The sequence below is a fragment of the Carassius gibelio genome, chromosome B17 (genome assembly GCF_023724105.1).
Source record: "Carassius gibelio isolate Cgi1373 ecotype wild population from Czech Republic chromosome B17, carGib1.2-hapl.c, whole genome shotgun sequence".
NCBI lineage: Eukaryota > Metazoa > Chordata > Actinopteri > Cypriniformes > Cyprinidae > Carassius > Carassius gibelio.
Genome location: NC_068412.1, coordinates 14,170,953 through 14,197,477, shown reverse-complemented (window position 1 = coordinate 14,197,477; position 26,525 = coordinate 14,170,953). Strand labels below are relative to the sequence as shown.

The window sequence follows — 26,525 nt, the reverse complement described above, 5'->3', positions numbered from 1 at the left end:
ATTGGATATTTCTAGACGAGGAAAAACATGATGTATGCTGTACACATCTAATGATCCAGTCATTATTGTTGTGACGACACTGAAAACGTTGTCTAACCATTCTTCAGTTAGACCCAGATGCACGTTTTTGGGCCTTAAGTGAGTATTAAATCCTTATCAGATCCCAGTTATCTACATTAAGCAATAATACACACCTGTATGCTGGCATACCTCATAGTTCACTGAGCATCGTCCAACATTCCTGAATTCATACGCAGTTTATGTAATTGCCTTTAAGTTTTGGAAGCTGTAAAGGAGCTGCATGATCTACTGTATGGACAAAAAGTGCTGTAAGAGTTTGGGGTCAGTAAGATTTAAAAAATTTTAAGAAATTGCTACTTTTATATATTTAATTGACCACAAGAAAGTGCTATTTAGTCAAATATATTCATAATGTTACAAAAGATTCATGTTTCAGATAAAGGCTGTTCTTTTGATCAAAGAAGCCTGAAGAAAATGTACCCGGGTTTCTAAAACCAAAATACGCAGCACAACAACACAGTCTCACTCTCTACTCGTCAAATGTCTGACGCATGGTCAAGTGATCTGGCGTCACTTTTTTGACGCACTGGGTATACCTTTGGCGTTATTTTTCAACGTGCAGGTTAGTCCGATAGACTTCTATAGAACTCAGCAGCGTTTAAATTTGACGTCTTGGTTCAGCACACCGCAACTACACTGAATAAATAAAAATAAATAATAGGCTACAAAAAAAATTATATATGACAGAGATCGTTTTTATCTGGCCCTCCAACTTGTTTTTAAGGGTTTAAATATTCTCGCAATCTGACATCAAAGTGATCTCTGTGCCAAAGCTTAGCGCGTTCATCAGTGGTGAGTTTAACAACACTCAACTGCAGGTAAAACAGCACTCAGCGGTGAGTTTGACCAAAGCAACGCTCAACTGCAGGGAAAACGACATAAAAAGGTGAGTTTAACAACGCTCCAAGGCGCGTGCAAGTAAGCAGTTTAACCGTTTTCTTACACACCATTCTCGCTTATCGCTTATTCATAGTTCATCATCTCTATGAAATCACGTTCAAGAAGTCTCATTCAGCACACATCGCGATACTTGCCATCAGTTTCCATGTGCCACAGGGTCGGTGAGTAGATATAATTACGCTCTTTTAATGCCTGTTATAAAATGTATTCTGTCTTTATTAATCAGATTAGCGCCATATTGTTTACTCGCTGTATTATATCAGCGGCTGTCTTTGAGTTTCATTGCGTTTAACTAAATGAATACACCTGCTAACTAGTGTGATTAAACCCTGTCGGTCACGTGACGTGCCATAGACTTTCAATATATTCATTTCATGTCAAAGATGTAAATTTGTAGTAAAATCATGGTAACCACGACACGTACAATAGCAACAAATTAAATTTGAAGTTAAAACCCAGGAACGGGACATTTACCATGTTTTTGCCACAGTAACTGTAGTTCTACTATGGTATATTAATAACCAATACAACAATACAATAATCATCAAACTAACTTTGGTTGTACAACTGTAATGGTCGTTTTTGATGTGCTTTTATATGACAGATATCACACATTTACTGAACCATGCTTTTGATACCTTTTTATGTAAATCCAAAAAAAGTAAATAAATAAAAGGAAACATTTTTCCCTTCCTGCAGTTCATTCATATCAGTTTATATTTTAAATATTTTGCTTACAAAACATTATTAAAATTCTGTTTATAATTCTATTTTATTGTACCCCTCTCCCTTTCTTATTTTTATTATTATGTATTTTTTTTTAGCTGAAAAGATGTAAAGGAAGCAGTCATCCCTGTGGTGTTTGTGGAGAGGTTTTCCTTCAGAAATGGAGAAGACAGAAAGCTGCGGAGGCAGACATTTGCAGCAGTAAGTCTGTGTTGTTTTTACCTTTTTATCAAACTGCTGTTATAAATTGCACACCATTTGTTGTTTCTTAAACTTTTGCACTGTCCAAATACCCACACTTGCCATCTTTGCACTTGACCAATCGATTATTTATTTGACGTATTTCCTATGTTTAGGCCAAGTGTTCGAGTGAGCATGATGACCACAAGTGTGTGTCGAACTTTTCATGACCTGATGACAGTGGTTCCCAATCCTGATCCTGGAGAACCCCAGCACTGCACGGTTTTGGCGTCTCTCTTATCTCACAAACACACTTTTGAGGTCTTGGAGTCTTCACTGATGAGCTGATGAGTTGAATCAGGTGTGTTTGATCAGGGAGACATCTTAAATGTGCAGTGTTGGGCTTCTCCAGGACCAGGATTGGGAGCCACTGCCTTATGGGACACACTTAAGTGTTTACAGAGATTTTTAGTTTGATCATTCAACTTTGCATTTTAAAATAAATTAATTGAAAAATTATTTTCAATATCTAATTATTATTATTATTATTATTAATATTTTACATACATTGTAAAGGTTTCCGTGACCCCTTGTGAGATCTCGACAAAAGGTCTCACAATTTATTCCAAAAATTGATGCATGATGGGATACACTAAGCCTGGTATAGAGCTCCGGAGCGGTATTGGAGATAATGTGGGTTTAGTGTTCATTAAGGGCACTGCGCTTTGGCATTATTAAGACTTGCGCACTACTGATAACAGTCCTGTTAGCTTGTAATAATTTTTTTAATATATATATGAATATAGCTGTATAATTACACACACACATACGCACAGTAATGTATAAGATGCATGTAATGTAGTAATATTTTTCTTTCTTTCTGTCTTACAGGATTGTTTGCAGATAATGCTGTTCAAGCTCAACAGCTCTTTTAAGAGCTAACCCTCACAAACCTTCCTAAAAACTAAAAGAGCTATTACTGAGTCTCAGCGAATTTTGCCATGATCAGCTCTTCCCAGGTACATTTGTTTAAAATATTTCTGAATCAACATTTACTCATCAAATGCTCTGGTCTGAATCTTATTTTAAATTAACTTAATTATATGTTTAATGAGCAATGTTAATTGCACACAGAGTAAGATTATCTTGTTTTTCAGAAGAGAAGGAAGACCAAGGAAATGATTTGCTCATGAGGAATGAAGACGGCCATCTTGAGCCCAAACAAAGACTGAAGTCCTCTGGTATGTGTGTGTTGAAGCAATGCTGTGCAATGCTGTGTTATGTGTTACAGCACTTTATGATTTTATCTCACAGGACTGTTCATCTCAGCCGTAATTTATTCTTTCTATGTTTTTATTCTTAATAAAAAAAAAATTATATACAGCTATTACAATTAAATCATGTAGGCAAAGTGTGACCCGAATATTTTTAAACTTTAAGTAAAAAAAAAAAAAAAAAAAACACCAACTGTTTGTCTTAAATAAAAGAATACAAGTTTTATGTAAGTGGTTTACATTATTTCATTGTTTCATAAATGTTGTATTATAAATTGTGGATTGATAGTTGATTGGTTTGAAGCCAGGCCTTACACTAAAACACATTTGTGAGAGAAGTCAGGAACTTTGAAGATAGATTAGAGAGGAAAAAAGACACATTTACTGCAACAATAGATGAATTATAGAGGCAAAAAAATTCTGTCACATGCTAAGGGGTGTCTCATGAGCAAGTCCTTTGCCTTAATTCTTGCAGAATGAAATTTTTATTGCAGTATTTTAATTTGTACAGATGATCTCATCAGCCAAATGGGGGGTTTTGACCAAGTGATGCTCTTGAAAGGACTGAAAGAAGAGGATGTGGTAAATTGTCTTCAGAGAAAAACCTTCTCAAAAGGTCTTAAAACAGCTTGAAGAATGGTAAGTGTACAGTACTACAAGGGTCATAGTTGCTCACCCTGCTAAAATCACACAGAACATAAGCTGAGCTCTCTGTCAATTAAACAACTTAACTTAACAACAGGTCTGGGATCTTAGGACTGAGAGATCCTCTGGCTGAGAAAAGGCTACACCACACCAGTGCTGGATATCAACCACAAACTGTTTCCAGACACGAGAGAAGAAGAACACGATGGGGAGATGAAACCAGTTTAGATGTGATGATGGGAATCATTATTTTCTGGAACAGTATCACATGTCTTAAATGTATCACATGATCTGTATCACAGTTGACTGGATGGATTATTTTTACTTTTAAGGACATTTCATCACTCATCTGTGTGAACTGATTAATTTATGATATTAATGAATTTTTGATCCTTTATTATTTTCCTTGAACTGTGTTTGTCTTGAAGCTACTTTATCAACTTCATAGTCTATGCTTCAATAAAATTAATATGGTGAATATTGTGTGTTGAAAATTCTTGGTAAATTCATAATTTTACTAGATACTGTAGGCTACTATGGGTTTATTCTACACTTGAAAAACTACATATTAATTACCAGGATTATTTTTTGCTTAAACATTAATGACACCTGGAACAACAATACACCAGAAAGTTAGTATTGTATATATTTAATCACAAATATGCCTATATATATATATCTATATAAAGGGATTTACTAGATGAATTATTTTGAAAAGCCATTTACTTTATAGTTACAAACACTTGAGGGATAACTGAGAATGTAGCAGGAATGATCAACATGGATCTTGTACTGCATTAAATCCAAGAGCACGCACATTACTGATGTTCAGCATCTGAGGACCCAGATAAGGGGATGAGGAGGACATTTTTACACTGATTGTTGCTAATTAGTTAATATATATAGTATTCTGAGTACTCCATGAATTATTCCTTGTGGAATAGTGAAGTATCACAATGTGTATAAATTGTCCTTGATTATTGCTTAACAGTGGGGAATAGATAATGGCATGTTGTTGCAGGTTTATCCATTATATTTATTACTGTTAACTTCAAAAATAAAATAAATAATCTATAATTTTTATTATTAAATCATTTCTTTCTAATTTTGCCATGTTTCATCAGATGGCCTCACCATGTCCTGTCAAAAGCTTTACTGCTCATGACATAAGAATAAGAAAAGGTTAGTCTATGAAAACTGTCAGATATAAATGTGACTCAGCTCAGTTTGTTGTCCATTATGAGGAGAATACATACATGTAGGTTTTACTGCCCTTCTACCCCCAGGGGCCCAGTAGCACCCCCCGGAAGAGCCAAAAACTGTACATTTGAAATGGCTGTAAATCAGAGTCCAATTAATGAATCAAAGAGAAAACCAGAAGAATTTTTACTTATGCTATGCTGATAAAATAATGTCGGGCACAGTTTTCAGAAATAAATGGAAATGTTTCATAAAGCCATTTTAAATATTGCTCCCTCTAAAATACCAAATTTCACTCTGTCTTTCAATTATATCATAGAGGTTTACACAATGAAACTATTCATATATCCAGTTTTCCATTAAATATATTATTTATTTCATTTCGTCAATAAAACGATTTAAACTACATTACCCACAAGCCTCCGTCGTTCTATATATGGAAAGGCGAAACTAGGGGCTGTTTTTTGTAGTTCATCGAAGTTATGATTAGGGTTAGGGTTAGGATCTCGCTAAAGAGGTAATTTTCCTCAACATAGCAACCCTTAATTGTTGACTTAATATATTACTAATGTGATAATAGTAGCAAAACGTTCTTTTGTAACACGATGCGCTGTTTAGTATGGGTTAAAGGATAGTCCAACCACAGACAACCCTGCGATGACAAGGGACATTGACAGCCAATGATATCAAAGCTGAGCAGCGGCGTCACGCTTCCTTATCCATTTATGACCGATGACTTTCGTTTTTCGGCTGAAGGGATAGATTGGTTAACAATCAATAACATTTGCTACCTATTAGATTGTGTTTTATTAACGTCTACACCTTCCTCCAACAATAATGCAAATGCGCTAATTATTGTTTTCAGCTTGACAAAAATTGGGCAATATTGATGAGCACATGGCCAGCATTCGCAGTTCTATCGAACCGATTCCTCTCATTAAATCTTTTTTTTTTTTTCTAAGACAGGTGCATTTTCTAATCAAATGATTAGCTTGTAACATTTAAATTGCATGTTATGTTTTGTTTTAAATCTATAAAAATTATTCACTTTTGTTTTTCTGTGATTTGCCATTCTTTACCAATTGAAATCTAGCAATAAAAACAGAGTTAAAAAAACTGATTCAAAGACAAATTGCCCATATAACTGCACTGCATCCTCTGTCAATAAGTTGTTTTTGCCACTATGAAGAATAAAAATTCTTTGCAAATACTTTTATTTAAAAAAAAAAGTAAATACAGATAGTCTTTCAGAGAACACTGAAGAATTTATTTGACCAAAAAGTGATACAACACACTGTTTCAAACTCAGAAAATAAAGACCATGAAGACATGCATGTCAAGTGTGCAATGTCATCTATAAACCTCCATCAGCACAGCATCAAATAAACACTGATTGTCCGAACAAAGGAAGAAAGATAACGTTCAGGAAAACAAACACCTGCTACATAAAAATGCAGAAATAAAACTGACAATAACATCATTCACTTCATGACTGGAACTAGGGGATGGCTGTGCATGAATACGTCCTTTAAGAAAAGTTTGTTTTTTTATGATAAAAGCACCAGAAGTAAAGTTTACTGTATGAAGCTTGAAAAAGAGAACACAATGCTTTATCAATATAAAAATACTATTTTCAACCATTGTTTTGATCACTGGTTCTGTATACAATATATGGGTTGCTGGAAGGTCACAATGTATTCATTATAAGCTTAGAACTAAAACAAAACTGCACTGCAAAGTCTAAACACTAATCAAGGGAGCATTTCTGTGTGTGTTGGGAAGATAAAGAGTTAAAGAGGTGAGTCCTTGTGCATGATCGAGAAGAACATCATTATCTGCGAACAATCCTGAAAGACAGAAAGGAAGGAAATATTATTACATGCTACTTTTAGACCATAAAACCAGCCTCTGTAAAGATGCTGTATAATTATATATTAAATGCATCTATTATTAAAAGCTAGTCAATAATAGCAAGCTATATTCATATGAATTATAAAAAAATATATTACATGCTTAAAGGAATGTTATCAGTAGTGTAATTGATCTGCTCACGGAAACCTTTCCAATGTATGTGAAATATTATTAATAATAATAATAATAATAATAATAATTAGATACTGAGAATAATTTGGTAGTAAAACAAAGTGTTGCATGTTTTCTTGGTGTACAGAAAAGTATATTTATTTTGTACATCATTTGCAACTGCTTTTTTTTCACTTAATTAGAAGCCCCCAAAATTAAATTGTCCTCTGTAATAGGGACTAATGAAAAGAGAATTAGAATTTATTTTAAAATGCAAAGTTGAATAATAATCAAAAAAAAAAAAAAAAAAAAATCTCTGTAAACACTTAAGTGTGTCCCATAAGGCAGTGGCTCCCAATCCTGGTACTGGAGAAGCCCAACACTGCACATTTGAGATGTCTCCCTGATCAAACACACCTGATTCAACTCATCAGCTCATCAGTGAAGACTCCAAGACCTCAAAAGTGTGTTTGTGAGATAAGAGAGACGCCAAAACCGTGCAGTGCTGGGGTTCTCCAGGATCAGGATTGGGAACCACTGTCATCAGGTGATGAAAAGTTCGACACACACTTGTGGTCATCATGCTCACTCGAACACTTGGCCTAAACATAGGAAAGACGTCAAATAAATAATCGATTGGTCAAGTGCAAAGATGGCAAGTGTGGGTATTTGGACAGTGCAAAAGTTTAAGAAACAACAAATGCTGTGCAATTTATAACAGCAGTTTGATAAAAATGTAAAACCAACACAGACTTACTGCTGCAAATGTCTGCCTCCGCAGCTTTCAGTCTTCTCCATTTCTGAAGGAAAACCTCTCCACAAACACCACAGGGATGACTGCTTCCTTTACATCTTTTCAACAAAAAACAAAATACATAAATAATAAAAATAAGAAAGGAGGAGGGGGGTAAAATAAAATAGAATTATAAACAGAATTTTAATAATGTTTTGTGAGCAAAATATTTAAAATATAAACTGATATGAATGAACTGCAGGAAGGGAAAAATGTGTCCTTTCATTTATTTACTTTTTTTGGATTTACATAAAAATGTATCAAAAGCATGGTACAGTAAATGTGTGATATCTGTCATATAAAAGCACATCAAAAACGACAATTACAGTTGTACAACCATAGTTAGTTTGATGATTATTTTATTGTTGTATTAATAATTAATATACCATAGTAGAACTACAGTTACTGAGGAAAAAACATGGTAAATGTCCCGTTCCTGGATTTTAACTTCAAATTTAATTTGTTGCTATTGTACATGCCGTGGTTACCATGATTTTACTACAAATTTACATCTTTGACATGAAATGAATATATTGAAAGTCTATGGCACGTCACGTGACCGACAGGGTTTAATCACACTAGTTAGCAGGTGTGTTCATTTAGTTAAACGCAATGAAACTCAAAGACAGCCGCGGATGACTGATATAATACAGCGAGTAAACAATATGGCGCTAATCTGATTAATAAAGACAGAATACATTTTATAACAGGCATTAAAAGAGCGTAATTATATCTACTCACCGACCCTGTGGCACATGGAAACTGATGGCAAGTATCGCGATGTGTGCTGAATGAGACTTCTTGAACGTGATTTCATAGAGATGATGAACTATGAATAAGCGATAAGCGAGAATGGTGTGTAAGAAAACGGTTAAACTGCTTACTTGCACGCGCCTTGGAGCGTTGTTAAACTCACCTTTTTATGCCGTTTTCCCTGCAGTTGAGTGTTGCTTTGGTCAAACTCACCGATGAATGCTGTTTTACCTGCAGTTGAGTGTTGTTAAACTCACCACTGATGAACGCGCTAAGCTTTGGCACAGAGATCACTTTAATATCAGATTGCGAGAATATTTAAACCTCAAAAACAAGTTGGAGGGCCAGATAAAAACGATCTCTGTCATATATATATATTTTTTGTAGCCTATTATTTATTTTTATTTATTCAGTGTAGTTGCGGTGTGCTGAACCAAGACGTCAAATTTAAACGCTGCTGAGTTCTATAGAAGTCTATCGGACTAACCTGCACGTTGAAAAATAACGCCAAAGGTATACCCAGTGCGTCAAAAAAGTGACGCCAGATCACTTGACCATGCGTCAGACATTTGACGAGTAGAGAGTGAGACTGTGTTGCGCAACTACACTGAATAAATAAAAATAAATAATAGGCTACAAAAAAAATTATATGACAGAGATCGTTTTTATCTGGCCCTCCAACTTGTTTTTAAGGGTTTAAATATTCTCGCAATCTGACATCAAAGTGATCTCTGTGCCAAAGCTTAGCGCGTTCATCAGTGGTGAGTTTAACAACACTCAACTGCAGGTAAAACAGCACTCAGCGGTGAGTTTGACCAAAGCAACGCTCAACTGCAGGGAAAACGACATAAAAAGGTGAGTTTAACAACGCTCCAAGGCGCGTGCAAGTAAGCAGTTTAACCGTTTTCTTACAACCCATTTCGCTTATCGCTTATTCATAGTTCATCATCTCTATGAAATCACGTTCAAGAAGTCTCATTCAGCACACATCGCGATACTTGCCATCAGTTTCCATGTGCCACAGGGTCGGTGAGTAGATATAATTACGCTCTTTTAATGCCTGTTATAAAATGTATTCTGTCTTTATTAATCAGATTAGCGCCATATTGTTTACTCGCTGTATTATATCAGCGGCTGTCTTTGAGTTTCATTGCGTTTAACTAAATGAATACACCTGCTAACTAGTGTGATTAAACCCTGTCGGTCACGTGACGTGCCATAGACTTTCAATATATTCATTTCATGTCAAAGATGTAAATTTGTAGTAAAATCATGGTAACCACGACACGTACAATAGCAACAAATTAAATTTGAAGTTAAAACCCAGGAACGGGACATTTACCATGTTTTTGCCACAGTAACTGTAGTTCTACTATGGTATATTAATAACCAATACAACAATACAATAATCATCAAACTAACTTTGGTTGTACAACTGTAATGGTCGTTTTTGATGTGCTTTTATATGACAGATATCACACATTTACTGAACCATGCTTTTGATACCTTTTTATGTAAATCCAAAAAAAGTAAATAAATAAAAGGAAACATTTTTCCCTTCCTGCAGTTCATTCATATCAGTTTATATTTTAAATATTTTGCTTACAAAACATTATTAAAATTCTGTTTATAATTCTATTTTATTGTACCCCTCTCCCTTTCTTATTTTTATTATTATGTATTTTTTTTTAGCTGAAAAGATGTAAAGGAAGCAGTCATCCCTGTGGTGTTTGTGGAGAGGTTTTCCTTCAGAAATGGAGAAGACAGAAAGCTGCGGAGGCAGACATTTGCAGCAGTAAGTCTGTGTTGTTTTTACCTTTTTATCAAACTGCTGTTATAAATTGCACACCATTTGTTGTTTCTTAAACTTTTGCACTGTCCAAATACCCACACTTGCCATCTTTGCACTTGACCAATCGATTATTTATTTGACGTATTTCCTATGTTTAGGCCAAGTGTTCGAGTGAGCATGATGACCACAAGTGTGTGTCGAACTTTTCATGACCTGATGACAGTGGTTCCCAATCCTGATCCTGGAGAACCCCAGCACTGCACGGTTTTGGCGTCTCTCTTATCTCACAAACACACTTTTGAGGTCTTGGAGTCTTCACTGATGAGCTGATGAGTTGAATCAGGTGTGTTTGATCAGGGAGACATCTTAAATGTGCAGTGTTGGGCTTCTCCAGGACCAGGATTGGGAGCCACTGCCTTATGGGACACACTTAAGTGTTTACAGAGATTTTTAGTTTGATCATTCAACTTTGCATTTTAAAATAAATTAATTGAAAAATTATTTTCAATATCTAATTATTATTATTATTATTATTAATATTTTACATACATTGTAAAGGTTTCCGTGACCCCTTGTGAGATCTCGACAAAAGGTCTCACAATTTATTCCAAAAATTGATGCATGATGGGATACACTAAGCCTGGTATAGAGCTCCGGAGCGGTATTGGAGATAATGTGGGTTTAGTGTTCATTAAGGGCACTGCGCTTTGGCATTATTAAGACTTGCGCACTACTGATAACAGTCCTGTTAGCTTGTAATAATTTTTTTAATATATATATGAATATAGCTGTATAATTACACACACACATACGCACAGTAATGTATAAGATGCATGTAATGTAGTAATATTTTTCTTTCTTTCTGTCTTACAGGATTGTTTGCAGATAATGCTGTTCAAGCTCAACAGCTCTTTTAAGAGCTAACCCTCACAAACCTTCCTAAAAACTAAAAGAGCTATTACTGAGTCTCAGCGAATTTTGCCATGATCAGCTCTTCCCAGGTACATTTGTTTAAAATATTTCTGAATCAACATTTACTCATCAAATGCTCTGGTCTGAATCTTATTTTAAATTAACTTAATTATATGTTTAATGAGCAATGTTAATTGCACACAGAGTAAGATTATCTTGTTTTTCAGAAGAGAAGGAAGACCAAGGAAATGATTTGCTCATGAGGAATGAAGACGGCCATCTTGAGCCCAAACAAAGACTGAAGTCCTCTGGTATGTGTGTGTTGAAGCAATGCTGTGCAATGCTGTGTTATGTGTTACAGCACTTTATGATTTTATCTCACAGGACTGTTCATCTCAGCCGTAATTTATTCTTTCTATGTTTTTATTCTTAATAAAAAAAAAATTATATACAGCTATTACAATTAAATCATGTAGGCAAAGTGTGACCCGAATATTTTTAAACTTTAAGTAAAAAAAAAAAAAAAAAAAACACCAACTGTTTGTCTTAAATAAAAGAATACAAGTTTTATGTAAGTGGTTTACATTATTTCATTGTTTCATAAATGTTGTATTATAAATTGTGGATTGATAGTTGATTGGTTTGAAGCCAGGCCTTACACTAAAACACATTTGTGAGAGAAGTCAGGAACTTTGAAGATAGATTAGAGAGGAAAAAAGACACATTTACTGCAACAATAGATGAATTATAGAGGCAAAAAAATTCTGTCACATGCTAAGGGGTGTCTCATGAGCAAGTCCTTTGCCTTAATTCTTGCAGAATGAAATTTTTATTGCAGTATTTTAATTTGTACAGATGATCTCATCAGCCAAATGGGGGGTTTTGACCAAGTGATGCTCTTGAAAGGACTGAAAGAAGAGGATGTGGTAAATTGTCTTCAGAGAAAAACCTTCTCAAAAGGTCTTAAAACAGCTTGAAGAATGGTAAGTGTACAGTACTACAAGGGTCATAGTTGCTCACCCTGCTAAAATCACACAGAACATAAGCTGAGCTCTCTGTCAATTAAACAACTTAACTTAACAACAGGTCTGGGATCTTAGGACTGAGAGATCCTCTGGCTGAGAAAAGGCTACACCACACCAGTGCTGGATATCAACCACAAACTGTTTCCAGACACGAGAGAAGAAGAACACGATGGGGAGATGAAACCAGTTTAGATGTGATGATGGGAATCATTATTTTCTGGAACAGTATCACATGTCTTAAATGTATCACATGATCTGTATCACAGTTGACTGGATGGATTATTTTTACTTTTAAGGACATTTCATCACTCATCTGTGTGAACTGATTAATTTATGATATTAATGAATTTTTGATCCTTTATTATTTTCCTTGAACTGTGTTTGTCTTGAAGCTACTTTATCAACTTCATAGTCTATGCTTCAATAAAATTAATATGGTGAATATTGTGTGTTGAAAATTCTTGGTAAATTCATAATTTTACTAGATACTGTAGGCTACTATGGGTTTATTCTACACTTGAAAAACTACATATTAATTACCAGGATTATTTTTTGCTTAAACATTAATGACACCTGGAACAACAATACACCAGAAAGTTAGTATTGTATATATTTAATCACAAATATGCCTATATATATATATCTATATAAAGGGATTTACTAGATGAATTATTTTGAAAAGCCATTTACTTTATAGTTACAAACACTTGAGGGATAACTGAGAATGTAGCAGGAATGATCAACATGGATCTTGTACTGCATTAAATCCAAGAGCACGCACATTACTGATGTTCAGCATCTGAGGACCCAGATAAGGGGATGAGGAGGACATTTTTACACTGATTGTTGCTAATTAGTTAATATATATAGTATTCTGAGTACTCCATGAATTATTCCTTGTGGAATAGTGAAGTATCACAATGTGTATAAATTGTCCTTGATTATTGCTTAACAGTGGGGAATAGATAATGGCATGTTGTTGCAGGTTTATCCATTATATTTATTACTGTTAACTTCAAAAATAAAATAAATAATCTATAATTTTTATTATTAAATCATTTCTTTCTAATTTTGCCATGTTTCATCAGATGGCCTCACCATGTCCTGTCAAAAGCTTTACTGCTCATGACATAAGAATAAGAAAAGGTTAGTCTATGAAAACTGTCAGATATAAATGTGACTCAGCTCAGTTTGTTGTCCATTATGAGGAGAATACATACATGTAGGTTTTACTGCCCTTCTACCCCCAGGGGCCCAGTAGCACCCCCCGGAAGAGCCAAAAACTGTACATTTGAAATGGCTGTAAATCAGAGTCCAATTAATGAATCAAAGAGAAAACCAGAAGAATTTTTACTTATGCTATGCTGATAAAATAATGTCGGGCACAGTTTTCAGAAATAAATGGAAATGTTTCATAAAGCCATTTTAAATATTGCTCCCTCTAAAATACCAAATTTCACTCTGTCTTTCAATTATATCATAGAGGTTTACACAATGAAACTATTCATATATCCAGTTTTCCATTAAATATATTATTTATTTCATTTCGTCAATAAAACGATTTAAACTACATTACCCACAAGCCTCCGTCGTTCTATATATGGAAAGGCGAAACTAGGGGCTGTTTTTTGTAGTTCATCGAAGTTATGATTAGGGTTAGGGTTAGGATCTCGCTAAAGAGGTAATTTTCCTCAACATAGCAACCCTTAATTGTTGACTTAATATATTACTAATGTGATAATAGTAGCAAAACGTTCTTTTGTAACACGATGCGCTGTTTAGTATGGGTTAAAGGATAGTCCAACCACAGACAACCCTGCGATGACAAGGGACATTGACAGCCAATGATATCAAAGCTGAGCAGCGGCGTCACGCTTCCTTATCCATTTATGACCGATGACTTTCGTTTTTCGGCTGAAGGGATAGATTGGTTAACAATCAATAACATTTGCTACCTATTAGATTGTGTTTTATTAACGTCTACACCTTCCTCCAACAATAATGCAAATGCGCTAATTATTGTTTTCAGCTTGACAAAAATTGGGCAATATTGATGAGCACATGGCCAGCATTCGCAGTTCTATCGAACCGATTCCTCTCATTAAATCTTTTTTTTTTTTTCTAAGACAGGTGCATTTTCTAATCAAATGATTAGCTTGTAACATTTAAATTGCATGTTATGTTTTGTTTTAAATCTATAAAAATTATTCACTTTTGTTTTTCTGTGATTTGCCATTCTTTACCAATTGAAATCTAGCAATAAAAACAGAGTTAAAAAAACTGATTCAAAGACAAATTGCCCATATAACTGCACTGCATCCTCTGTCAATAAGTTGTTTTTGCCACTATGAAGAATAAAAATTCTTTGCAAATACTTTTATTTAAAAAAAAAAGTAAATACAGATAGTCTTTCAGAGAACACTGAAGAATTTATTTGACCAAAAAGTGATACAACACACTGTTTCAAACTCAGAAAATAAAGACCATGAAGACATGCATGTCAAGTGTGCAATATCATCTATAAACCTCCATCAGCACAGCATCAAATAAACACTGATTGTCCGAACAAAGGAAGAAAGATAACGTTCAGGAAAACAAACACCTGCTACATAAAAATGCAGAAATAAAACTGACAATAACATCATTCACTTCATGACTGGAACTAGGGGATGGCTGTGCATGAATACGTCCTTTAAGAAAAGTTTGTTTTTTTATGATAAAAGCACCAGAAGTAAAGTTTACTGTATGAAGCTTGAAAAAGAGAACACAATGCTTTATCAATATAAAAATACTATTTTCAACCATTGTTTTGATCACTGGTTCTGTATACAATATATGGGTTGCTGGAAGGTCACAATGTATTCATTATAAGCTTAGAACTAAAACAAAACTGCACTGCAAAGTCTAAACACTAATCAAGGGAGCATTTCTGTGTGTGTTGGGAAGATAAAGAGTTAAAGAGGTGAGTCCTTGTGCATGATCGAGAAGAACATCATTATCTGCGAACAATCCTGAAAGACAGAAAGGAAGGAAATATTATTACATGCTACTTTTAGACCATAAAACCAGCCTCTGTAAAGATGCTGTATAATTATATATTAAATGCATCTATTATTAAAAGCTAGTCAATAATAGCAAGCTATATTCATATGAATTATAAAAAAATATATTACATGCTTAAAGGAATGTTATCAGTAGTGTAATTGATCTGCTCACGGAAACCTTTCCAATGTATGTGAAATATTATTAATAATAATAATAATAATAATAATTAGATACTGAGAATAATTTGGTAGTAAAACAAAGTGTTGCATGTTTTCTTGGTGTACAGAAAAGTATATTTATTTTGTACATCATTTGCAACTGCTTTTTTTTCACTTAATTAGAAGCCCCCAAAATTAAATTGTCCTCTGTAATAGGGACTAATGAAAAGAGAATTAGAATTTATTTTAAAATGCAAAGTTGAATAATAATCAAAAAAAAAAAAAAAAAAAATCTCTGTAAACACTTAAGTGTGTCCCATAAGGCAGTGGCTCCCAATCCTGGTCCTGGAGAAGCCCAACACTGCACATTTGAGATGTCTCCCTGATCAAACACACCTGATTCAACTCATCAGCTCATCAGTGAAGACTCCAAGACCTCAAAAGTGTGTTTGTGAGATAAGAGAGACGCCAAAACCGTGCAGTGCTGGGGTTCTCCAGGATCAGGATTGGGAACCACTGTCATCAGGTGATGAAAAGTTCGACACACACTTGTGGTCATCATGCTCACTCGAACACTTGGCCTAAACATAGGAAAGACGTCAAATAAATAATCGATTGGTCAAGTGCAAAGATGGCAAGTGTGGGTATTTGGACAGTGCAAAAGTTTAAGAAACAACAAATGCTGTGCAATTTATAACAGCAGTTTGATAAAAATGTAAAACCAACACAGACTTACTGCTGCAAATGTCTGCCTCCGCAGCTTTCAGTCTTCTCCATTTCTGAAGGAAAACCTCTCCACAAACACCACAGGGATGACTGCTTCCTTTACATCTTTTCAACAAAAAACAAAATACATAAATAATAAAAATAAGAAAGGAGGAGGGGGGTAAAATAAAATAGAATTATAAACAGAATTTTAATAATGTTTTGTGAGCAAAATATTTAAAATATAAACTGATATGAATGAACTGCAGGAAGGGAAAAATGTGTCCTTTCATTTATTTACTTTTTTTGGATTTACATAAAAATGTATCAAAAGCATGGTACAGTAAATGTGTGATATCTGTCATATAAAAGCACATCAAAAACGACAATTACAGTTGTACAACCATAGTTAGTTTGATGATTATTTTATTGTTGTATTAATAATTAATATACCATAGTAGAACTACAGTTACTGAGGAAAAAACATGGTAAATGTCCCGTTCCTGGATTTTAACTTCAAATTTAATTTGTTGCTATTGTACATGCCGTGGTTACCATGATTTTACTACAAATTTACATCTTTGACATGAAATGAATATATTGAAAGTCTATGGCACGTCACGTGACCGACAGGGTTTAATCACACTAGTTAGCAGGTGTGTTCATTTAGTTAAACGCAATGAAACTCAAAGACAGCCGCGGATGACTGATATAATACAGCGAGTAAACAATATGGCGCTAATCTGATTAATAAAGACAGAATACATTTTATAACAGGCATTAAAAGAGCGTAATTATATCTACTCACCGACCCTGTGGCACATGGAAACTGATGGCAAGTATCGCGATGTGTGCTGAATGAGACTTCTTGAACGTGATTTCATAGAGATGATGAACTATGAATAAGCGATAAGCGAGAATGGTGTGTAAGAAAACGGTTAAACTGCTTACTTGCACGCGCCTTGGAGCGTTGTTAAACTCACCTTTTTATGCCGTTTTCCCTGCAGTTGAGTGTTGCTTTGGTCAAACTCACCGATGAATGCTGTTTTACCTGCAGTTGAGTGTTGTTAAACTCACCACTGATGAACGCGCTAAGCTTTGGCACAGAGATCACTTTAATATCAGATTGCGAGAATATTTAAACCTCAAAAACAAGTTGGAGGGCCAGATAAAAACGATCTCTGTCATATATATATATTTTTTGTAGCCTATTATTTATTTTTATTTATTCAGTGTAGTTGCGGTGTGCTGAACCAAGACGTCAAATTTAAACGCTGCTGAGTTCTATAGAAGTCTATCGGACTAACCTGCACGTTGAAAAATAACGCCAAAGGTATACCCAGTGCGTCAAAAAAGTGACGCCAGATCACTTGACCATGCGTCAGACATTTGACGAGTAGAGAGTGAGACTGTGTTGCGCAACTACACTGAATAAATAAAAATAAATAATAGGCTACAAAAAAAATTATATGACAGAGATCGTTTTTATCTGGCCCTCCAACTTGTTTTTAAGGGTTTAAATATTCTCGCAATCTGACATCAAAGTGATCTCTGTGCCAAAGCTTAGCGCGTTCATCAGTGGTGAGTTTAACAACACTCAACTGCAGGTAAAACAGCACTCAGCGGTGAGTTTGACCAAAGCAACGCTCAACTGCAGGGAAAACGACATAAAAAGGTGAGTTTAACAACGCTCCAAGGCGCGTGCAAGTAAGCAGTTTAACCGTTTTCTTACAACCCATTTCGCTTATCGCTTATTCATAGTTCATCATCTCTATGAAATCACGTTCAAGAAGTCTCATTCAGCACACATCGCGATACTTGCCATCAGTTTCCATGTGCCACAGGGTCGGTGAGTAGATATAATTACGCTCTTTTAATGCCTGTTATAAAATGTATTCTGTCTTTATTAATCAGATTAGCGCCATATTGTTTACTCGCTGTATTATATCAGCGGCTGTCTTTGAGTTTCATTGCGTTTAACTAAATGAATACACCTGCTAACTAGTGTGATTAAACCCTGTCGGTCACGTGACGTGCCATAGACTTTCAATATATTCATTTCATGTCAAAGATGTAAATTTGTAGTAAAATCATGGTAACCACGACACGTACAATAGCAACAAATTAAATTTGAAGTTAAAACCCAGGAACGGGACATTTACCATGTTTTTGCCACAGTAACTGTAGTTCTACTATGGTATATTAATAACCAATACAACAATACAATAATCATCAAACTAACTTTGGTTGTACAACTGTAATGGTCGTTTTTGATGTGCTTTTATATGACAGATATCACACATTTACTGAACCATGCTTTTGATACCTTTTTATGTAAATCCAAAAAAAGTAAATAAATAAAAGGAAACATTTTTCCCTTCCTGCAGTTCATTCATATCAGTTTATATTTTAAATATTTTGCTTACAAAACATTATTAAAATTCTGTTTATAATTCTATTTTATTGTACCCCTCTCCCTTTCTTATTTTTATTATTATGTATTTTTTTTTAGCTGAAAAGATGTAAAGGAAGCAGTCATCCCTGTGGTGTTTGTGGAGAGGTTTTCCTTCAGAAATGGAGAAGACAGAAAGCTGCGGAGGCAGACATTTGCAGCAGTAAGTCTGTGTTGTTTTTACCTTTTTATCAAACTGCTGTTATAAATTGCACACCATTTGTTGTTTCTTAAACTTTTGCACTGTCCAAATACCCACACTTGCCATCTTTGCACTTGACCAATCGATTATTTATTTGACGTATTTCCTATGTTTAGGCCAAGTGTTCGAGTGAGCATGATGACCACAAGTGTGTGTCGAACTTTTCATGACCTGATGACAGTGGTTCCCAATCCTGATCCTGGAGAACCCCAGCACTGCACGGTTTTGGCGTCTCTCTTATCTCACAAACACACTTTTGAGGTCTTGGAGTCTTCACTGATGAGCTGATGAGTTGAATCAGGTGTGTTTGATCAGGGAGACATCTTAAATGTGCAGTGTTGGGCTTCTCCAGGACCAGGATTGGGAGCCACTGCCTTATGGGACACACTTAAGTGTTTACAGAGATTTTTAGTTTGATCATTCAACTTTGCATTTTAAAATAAATTAATTGAAAAATTATTTTCAATATCTAATTATTATTATTATTATTATTAATATTTTACATACATTGTAAAGGTTTCCGTGACCCCTTGTGAGATCTCGACAAAAGGTCTCACAATTTATTCCAAAAATTGATGCATGATGGGATACACTAAGCCTGGTATAGAGCTCCGGAGCGGTATTGGAGATAATGTGGGTTTAGTGTTCATTAAGGGCACTGCGCTTTGGCATTATTAAGACTTGCGCACTACTGATAACAGTCCTGTTAGCTTGTAATAATTTTTTTAATATATATATGAATATAGCTGTATAATTACACACACACATACGCACAGTAATGTATAAGATGCATGTAATGTAGTAATATTTTTCTTTCTTTCTGTCTTACAGGATTGTTTGCAGATAATGCTGTTCAAGCTCAACAGCTCTTTTAAGAGCTAACCCTCACAAACCTTCCTAAAAACTAAAAGAGCTATTACTGAGTCTCAGCGAATTTTGCCATGATCAGCTCTTCCCAGGTACATTTGTTTAAAATATTTCTGAATCAACATTTACTCATCAAATGCTCTGGTCTGAATCTTATTTTAAATTAACTTAATTATATGTTTAATGAGCAATGTTAATTGCACACAGAGTAAGATTATCTTGTTTTTCAGAAGAGAAGGAAGACCAAGGAAATGATTTGCTCATGAGGAATGAAGACGGCCATCTTGAGCCCAAACAAAGACTGAAGTCCTCTGGTATGTGTGTGTTGAAGCAATGCTGTGCAATGCTGTGTTATGTGTTACAGCACTTTATGATTTTATCTCACAGGACTGTTCATCTCAGCCGTAATTTATTCTTTCTATGTTTTTATTCTTAATAAAAAAAAAATTATATACAGCTATTACAATTAAATCATGTAGGCAAAGTGTGACCCGAATATTTTTAAACTTTAAGTAAAAAAAAAAAAAAAAAAAACACCAACTGTTTGTCTTAAATAAAAGAATACAAGTTTTATGTAAGTGGTTTACATTATTTCATTGTTTCATAAATGTTGTATTATAAATTGTGGATTGATAGTTGATTGGTTTGAAGCCAGGCCTTACACTAAAACACATTTGTGAGAGAAGTCAGGAACTTTGAAGATAGATTAGAGAGGAAAAAAGACACATTTACTGCAACAATAGATGAATTATAGAGGCAAAAAAATTCTGTCACATGCTAAGGGGTGTCTCATGAGCAAGTCCTTTGCCTTAATTCTTGCAGAATGAAATTTTTATTGCAGTATTTTAATTTGTACAGATGATCTCATCAGCCAAATGGGGGGTTTTGACCAAGTGATGCTCTTGAAAGGACTGAAAGAAGAGGATGTGGTAAATTGTCTTCAGAGAAAAACCTTCTCAAAAGGTCTTAAAACAGCTTGAAGAATGGTAAGTGTACAGTACTACAAGGGTCATAGTTGCTCACCCTGCTAAAATCACACAGAACATAAGCTGAGCTCTCTGTCAATTAAACAACTTAACTTAACAACAGGTCTGGGATCTTAGGACTGAGAGATCCTCTGGCTGAGAAAAGGCTACACCACACCAGTGCTGGATATCAACCACAAACTGTTTCCAGACACGAGAGAAGAAGAACACGATGGGGAGATGAAACCAGTTTAGATGTGATGATGGGAATCATTATTTTCTGGAACAGTATCACATGTCTTAAATGTATCACATGATCTGTATCACAGTTGACTGGATGGATTATTTTTACTTTTAAGGACATTTCATCACTCATCTGTGTGAACTGATTAATTTATGATATTAATGAATTTTTGATCCTTTATTATTTTCCTTGAACTGTGTTTGTCTTGAAGCTACTTTATCAACTTCATAGTCTATGCTTCAATAAAATTAATATGGTGAATATTGTGTGTTGAAAATTCTTGGTAAATTCATAATTTTACTAGATACTGTAGGCTACTATGGGTTTATTCTACACTTGAAAAACTACATATTAATTACCAGGATTATTTTTTGCTTAAACATTAATGACACCTGGAACAACAATACACCAGAAAGTTAGTATTGTATATATTTAATCACAAATATGCCTATATATATATATCTATATAAAGGGATTTACTAGATGAATTATTTTGAAAAGCCATTTACTTTATAGTTACAAACACTTGAGGGATAACTGAGAATGTAGCAGGAATGATCAACATGGATCTTGTACTGCATTAAATCCAAGAGCACGCACATTACTGATGTTCAGCATCTGAGGACCCAGATAAGGGGATGAGGAGGACATTTTTACACTGATTGTTGCTAATTAGTTAATATATATAGTATTCTGAGTACTCCATGAATTATTCCTTGTGGAATAGTGAAGTATCACAATGTGTATAAATTGTCCTTGATTATTGCTTAACAGTGGGGAATAGATAATGGCATGTTGTTGCAGGTTTATCCATTATATTTATTACTGTTAACTTCAAAAATAAAATAAATAATCTATAATTTTTATTATTAAATCATTTCTTTCTAATTTTGCCATGTTTCATCAGATGGCCTCACCATGTCCTGTCAAAAGCTTTACTGCTCATGACATAAGAATAAGAAAAGGTTAGTCTATGAAAACTGTCAGATATAAATGTGACTCAGCTCAGTTTGTTGTCCATTATGAGGAGAATACATACATGTAGGTTTTACTGCCCTTCTACCCCCAGGGGCCCAGTAGCACCCCCCGGAAGAGCCAAAAACTGTACATTTGAAATGGCTGTAAATCAGAGTCCAATTAATGAATCAAAGAGAAAACCAGAAGAATTTTTACTTATGCTATGCTGATAAAATAATGTCGGGCACAGTTTTCAGAAATAAATGGAAATGTTTCATAAAGCCATTTTAAATATTGCTCCCTCTAAAATACCAAATTTCACTCTGTCTTTCAATTATATCATAGAGGTTTACACAATGAAACTATTCATATATCCAGTTTTCCATTAAATATATTATTTATTTCATTTCGTCAATAAAACGATTTAAACTACATTACCCACAAGCCTCCGTCGTTCTATATATGGAAAGGCGAAACTAGGGGCTGTTTTTTGTAGTTCATCGAAGTTATGATTAGGGTTAGGGTTAGGATCTCGCTAAAGAGGTAATTTTCCTCAACATAGCAACCCTTAATTGTTGACTTAATATATTACTAATGTGATAATAGTAGCAAAACGTTCTTTTGTAACACGATGCGCTGTTTAGTATGGGTTAAAGGATAGTCCAACCACAGACAACCCTGCGATGACAAGGGACATTGACAGCCAATGATATCAAAGCTGAGCAGCGGCGTCACGCTTCCTTATCCATTTATGACCGATGACTTTCGTTTTTCGGCTGAAGGGATAGATTGGTTAACAATCAATAACATTTGCTACCTATTAGATTGTGTTTTATTAACGTCTACACCTTCCTCCAACAATAATGCAAATGCGCTAATTATTGTTTTCAGCTTGACAAAAATTGGGCAATATTGATGAGCACATGGCCAGCATTCGCAGTTCTATCGAACCGATTCCTCTCATTAAATCTTTTTTTTTTTTTCTAAGACAGGTGCATTTTCTAATCAAATGATTAGCTTGTAACATTTAAATTGCATGTTATGTTTTGTTTTAAATCTATAAAAATTATTCACTTTTGTTTTTCTGTGATTTGCCATTCTTTACCAATTGAAATCTAGCAATAAAAACAGAGTTAAAAAAACTGATTCAAAGACAAATTGCCCATATAACTGCACTGCATCCTCTGTCAATAAGTTGTTTTTGCCACTATGAAGAATAAAAATTCTTTGCAAATACTTTTATTTAAAAAAAAAAGTAAATACAGATAGTCTTTCAGAGAACACTGAAGAATTTATTTGACCAAAAAGTGATACAACACACTGTTTCAAACTCAGAAAATAAAGACCATGAAGACATGCATGTCAAGTGTGCAATATCATCTATAAACCTCCATCAGCACAGCATCAAATAAACACTGATTGTCCGAACAAAGGAAGAAAGATAACGTTCAGGAAAACAAACACCTGCTACATAAAAATGCAGAAATAAAACTGACAATAACATCATTCACTTCATGACTGGAACTAGGGGATGGCTGTGCATGAATACGTCCTTTAAGAAAAGTTTGTTTTTTTATGATAAAAGCACCAGAAGTAAAGTTTACTGTATGAAGCTTGAAAAAGAGAACACAATGCTTTATCAATATAAAAATACTATTTTCAACCATTGTTTTGATCACTGGTTCTGTATACAATATATGGGTTGCTGGAAGGTCACAATGTATTCATTATAAGCTTAGAACTAAAACAAAACTGCACTGCAAAGTCTAAACACTAATCAAGGGAGCATTTCTGTGTGTGTTGGGAAGATAAAGAGTTAAAGAGGTGAGTCCTTGTGCATGATCGAGAAGAACATCATTATCTGCGAACAATCCTGAAAGACAGAAAGGAAGGAAATATTATTACATGCTACTTTTAGACCATAAAACCAGCCTCTGTAAAGATGCTGTATAATTATATATTAAATGCATCTATTATTAAAAGCTAGTCAATAATAGCAAGCTATATTCATATGAATTATAAAAAAATATATTACATGCTTAAAGGAATGTTATCAGTAGTGTAATTGATCTGCTCACGGAAACCTTTCCAATGTATGTGAAATATTATTAATAATAATAATAATAATAATAATTAGATACTGAGAATAATTTGGTAGTAAAACAAAGTGTTGCATGTTTTCTTGGTGTACAGAAAAGTATATTTATTTTGTACATCATTTGCAACTGCTTTTTTTTCACTTAATTAGAAGCCCCCAAAATTAAATTGTCCTCTGTAATAGGGACTAATGAAAAGAGAATTAGAATTTATTTTAAAATGCAAAGTTGAATAATAATCAAAAAAAAAAAAAAAAAAAATCTCTGTAAACACTTAAGTGTGTCCCATAAGGCAGTGGCTCCCAATCCTGGTCCTGGAGAAGCCCAACACTGCACATTTGAGATGTCTCCCTGATCAAACACACCTGATTCAACTCATCAGCTCATCAGTGAAGACTCCAAGACCTCAAAAGTGTGTTTGTGAGATAAGAGAGACGCCAAAACCGTGCAGTGCTGGGGTTCTCCAGGATCAGGATTGGGAACCACTGTCATCAGGTGATGAAAAGTTCGACACACACTTGTGGTCATCATGCTCACTCGAACACTTGGCCTAAACATAGGAAAGACGTCAAATAAATAATCGATTGGTCAAGTGCAAAGATGGCAAGTGTGGGTATTTGGACAGTGCAAAAGTTTAAGAAACAACAAATGCTGTGCAATTTATAACAGCAGTTTGATAAAAATGTAAAACCAACACAGACTTACTGCTGCAAATGTCTGCCTCCGCAGCTTTCAGTCTTCTCCATTTCTGAAGGAAAACCTCTCCACAAACACCACAGGGATGACTGCTTCCTTTACATCTTTTCAACAAAAAACAAAATACATAAATAATAAAAATAAGAAAGGAGGAGGGGGGTAAAATAAAATAGAATTATAAACAGAATTTTAATAATGTTTTGTGAGCAAAATATTTAAAATATAAACTGATATGAATGAACTGCAGGAAGGGAAAAATGTGTCCTTTCATTTATTTACTTTTTTTGGATTTACATAAAAATGTATCAAAAGCATGGTACAGTAAATGTGTGATATCTGTCATATAAAAGCACATCAAAAACGACAATTACAGTTGTACAACCATAGTTAGTTTGATGATTATTTTATTGTTGTATTAATAATTAATATACCATAGTAGAACTACAGTTACTGAGGAAAAAACATGGTAAATGTCCCGTTCCTGGATTTTAACTTCAAATTTAATTTGTTGCTATTGTACATGCCGTGGTTACCATGATTTTACTACAAATTTACATCTTTGACATGAAATGAATATATTGAAAGTCTATGGCACGTCACGTGACCGACAGGGTTTAATCACACTAGTTAGCAGGTGTGTTCATTTAGTTAAACGCAATGAAACTCAAAGACAGCCGCGGATGACTGATATAATACAGCGAGTAAACAATATGGCGCTAATCTGATTAATAAAGACAGAATACATTTTATAACAGGCATTAAAAGAGCGTAATTATATCTACTCACCGACCCTGTGGCACATGGAAACTGATGGCAAGTATCGCGATGTGTGCTGAATGAGACTTCTTGAACGTGATTTCATAGAGATGATGAACTATGAATAAGCGATAAGCGAGAATGGTGTGTAAGAAAACGGTTAAACTGCTTACTTGCACGCGCCTTGGAGCGTTGTTAAACTCACCTTTTTATGCCGTTTTCCCTGCAGTTGAGTGTTGCTTTGGTCAAACTCACCGATGAATGCTGTTTTACCTGCAGTTGAGTGTTGTTAAACTCACCACTGATGAACGCGCTAAGCTTTGGCACAGAGATCACTTTAATATCAGATTGCGAGAATATTTAAACCTCAAAAACAAGTTGGAGGGCCAGATAAAAACGATCTCTGTCATATATATATATTTTTTGTAGCCTATTATTTATTTTTATTTATTCAGTGTAGTTGCGGTGTGCTGAACCAAGACGTCAAATTTAAACGCTGCTGAGTTCTATAGAAGTCTATCGGACTAACCTGCACGTTGAAAAATAACGCCAAAGGTATACCCAGTGCGTCAAAAAAGTGACGCCAGATCACTTGACCATGCGTCAGACATTTGACGAGTAGAGAGTGAGACTGTGTTGAGCACAACACTGATAATAAGAAGAAATGTTTCCACAGACTGCACTAATGGTTGCTGAAATTTCAGCTTTTCATCACAGGAATGAATTAAATATTAAAATATATTCCAACTAAAAAAGTTATTTTGATTTCCCTAGCTTATACATTCAAACTCTGTATTATAATCATACATTTATATCCTGATGTGTCCTTGCCGTTTTCATATGTTGTCATTTTTCAGTAAAATGTCTCATTGGCAAGAGCCCAAATGCTGAGGTTAAATTGGGCTGGGTTAAATAGCAGCGCTCTTGATTGGTGGCCGGATAGCTAAATGTCAGTGTTAGAGAGAGATGTATCAGAGGGCTAGAGATAGTGTAGGCGTAGTTTGATTAATAAGGTGCCTGAAGCAGTGTATGGCGTGCATTTTGTGACACATCTAAGGCCTTAGCAGGAGAAGGAGAAG

General features: G+C 34.6%; 2 long non-coding RNA genes across 59 annotated transcripts; one reads left to right on the top strand and one right to left on the bottom strand.

Annotated features, from left to right (window-relative positions):
- The first annotated feature begins 534 nt into the window (after positions 1–534).
- LOC127976593 (uncharacterized) lies at positions 535–21,202 on the top strand. Of its 50 annotated transcripts, XR_008157873.1 has the most exons (8): positions 535–967; positions 1,055–1,142; positions 1,806–1,908; positions 2,064–2,248; positions 11,240–11,367; positions 11,506–11,589; positions 12,134–12,261; positions 12,365–12,745. It is a non-coding gene; the product is annotated as an uncharacterized LOC127976593 (long non-coding RNA). The 50 variants fall into 50 exon arrangements; XR_008157888.1 differs by lacking the exons at positions 1,055–1,142; positions 1,806–1,908; positions 2,064–2,248; ... (2 more) ...; positions 12,134–12,261; positions 12,365–12,745 and adding exons at positions 9,516–9,603; positions 18,724–18,826; positions 19,697–19,824; ... (1 more) ...; positions 20,591–20,718; positions 20,822–21,202; XR_008157882.1 differs by lacking the exons at positions 1,055–1,142; positions 1,806–1,908; positions 2,064–2,248; ... (2 more) ...; positions 12,134–12,261; positions 12,365–12,745 and adding exons at positions 9,516–9,603; positions 10,267–10,369; positions 19,697–19,824; ... (1 more) ...; positions 20,591–20,718; positions 20,822–21,202.
- LOC127976592 (uncharacterized) lies at positions 6,341–26,080 on the bottom strand. Of its 9 annotated transcripts, none has more exons than XR_008157835.1 (3): positions 25,477–26,080; positions 24,700–24,794; positions 6,341–6,853 (listed from the first exon to the last, which is right to left on the bottom strand). It is a non-coding gene; the product is annotated as an uncharacterized LOC127976592 (long non-coding RNA). The 9 variants fall into 9 exon arrangements; XR_008157834.1 differs by lacking the exon at positions 24,700–24,794 and adding an exon at positions 16,243–16,337; XR_008157839.1 differs by lacking the exon at positions 24,700–24,794 and adding an exon at positions 7,786–7,880.
- Positions 26,081–26,525: the final 445 nt, after the last annotated feature.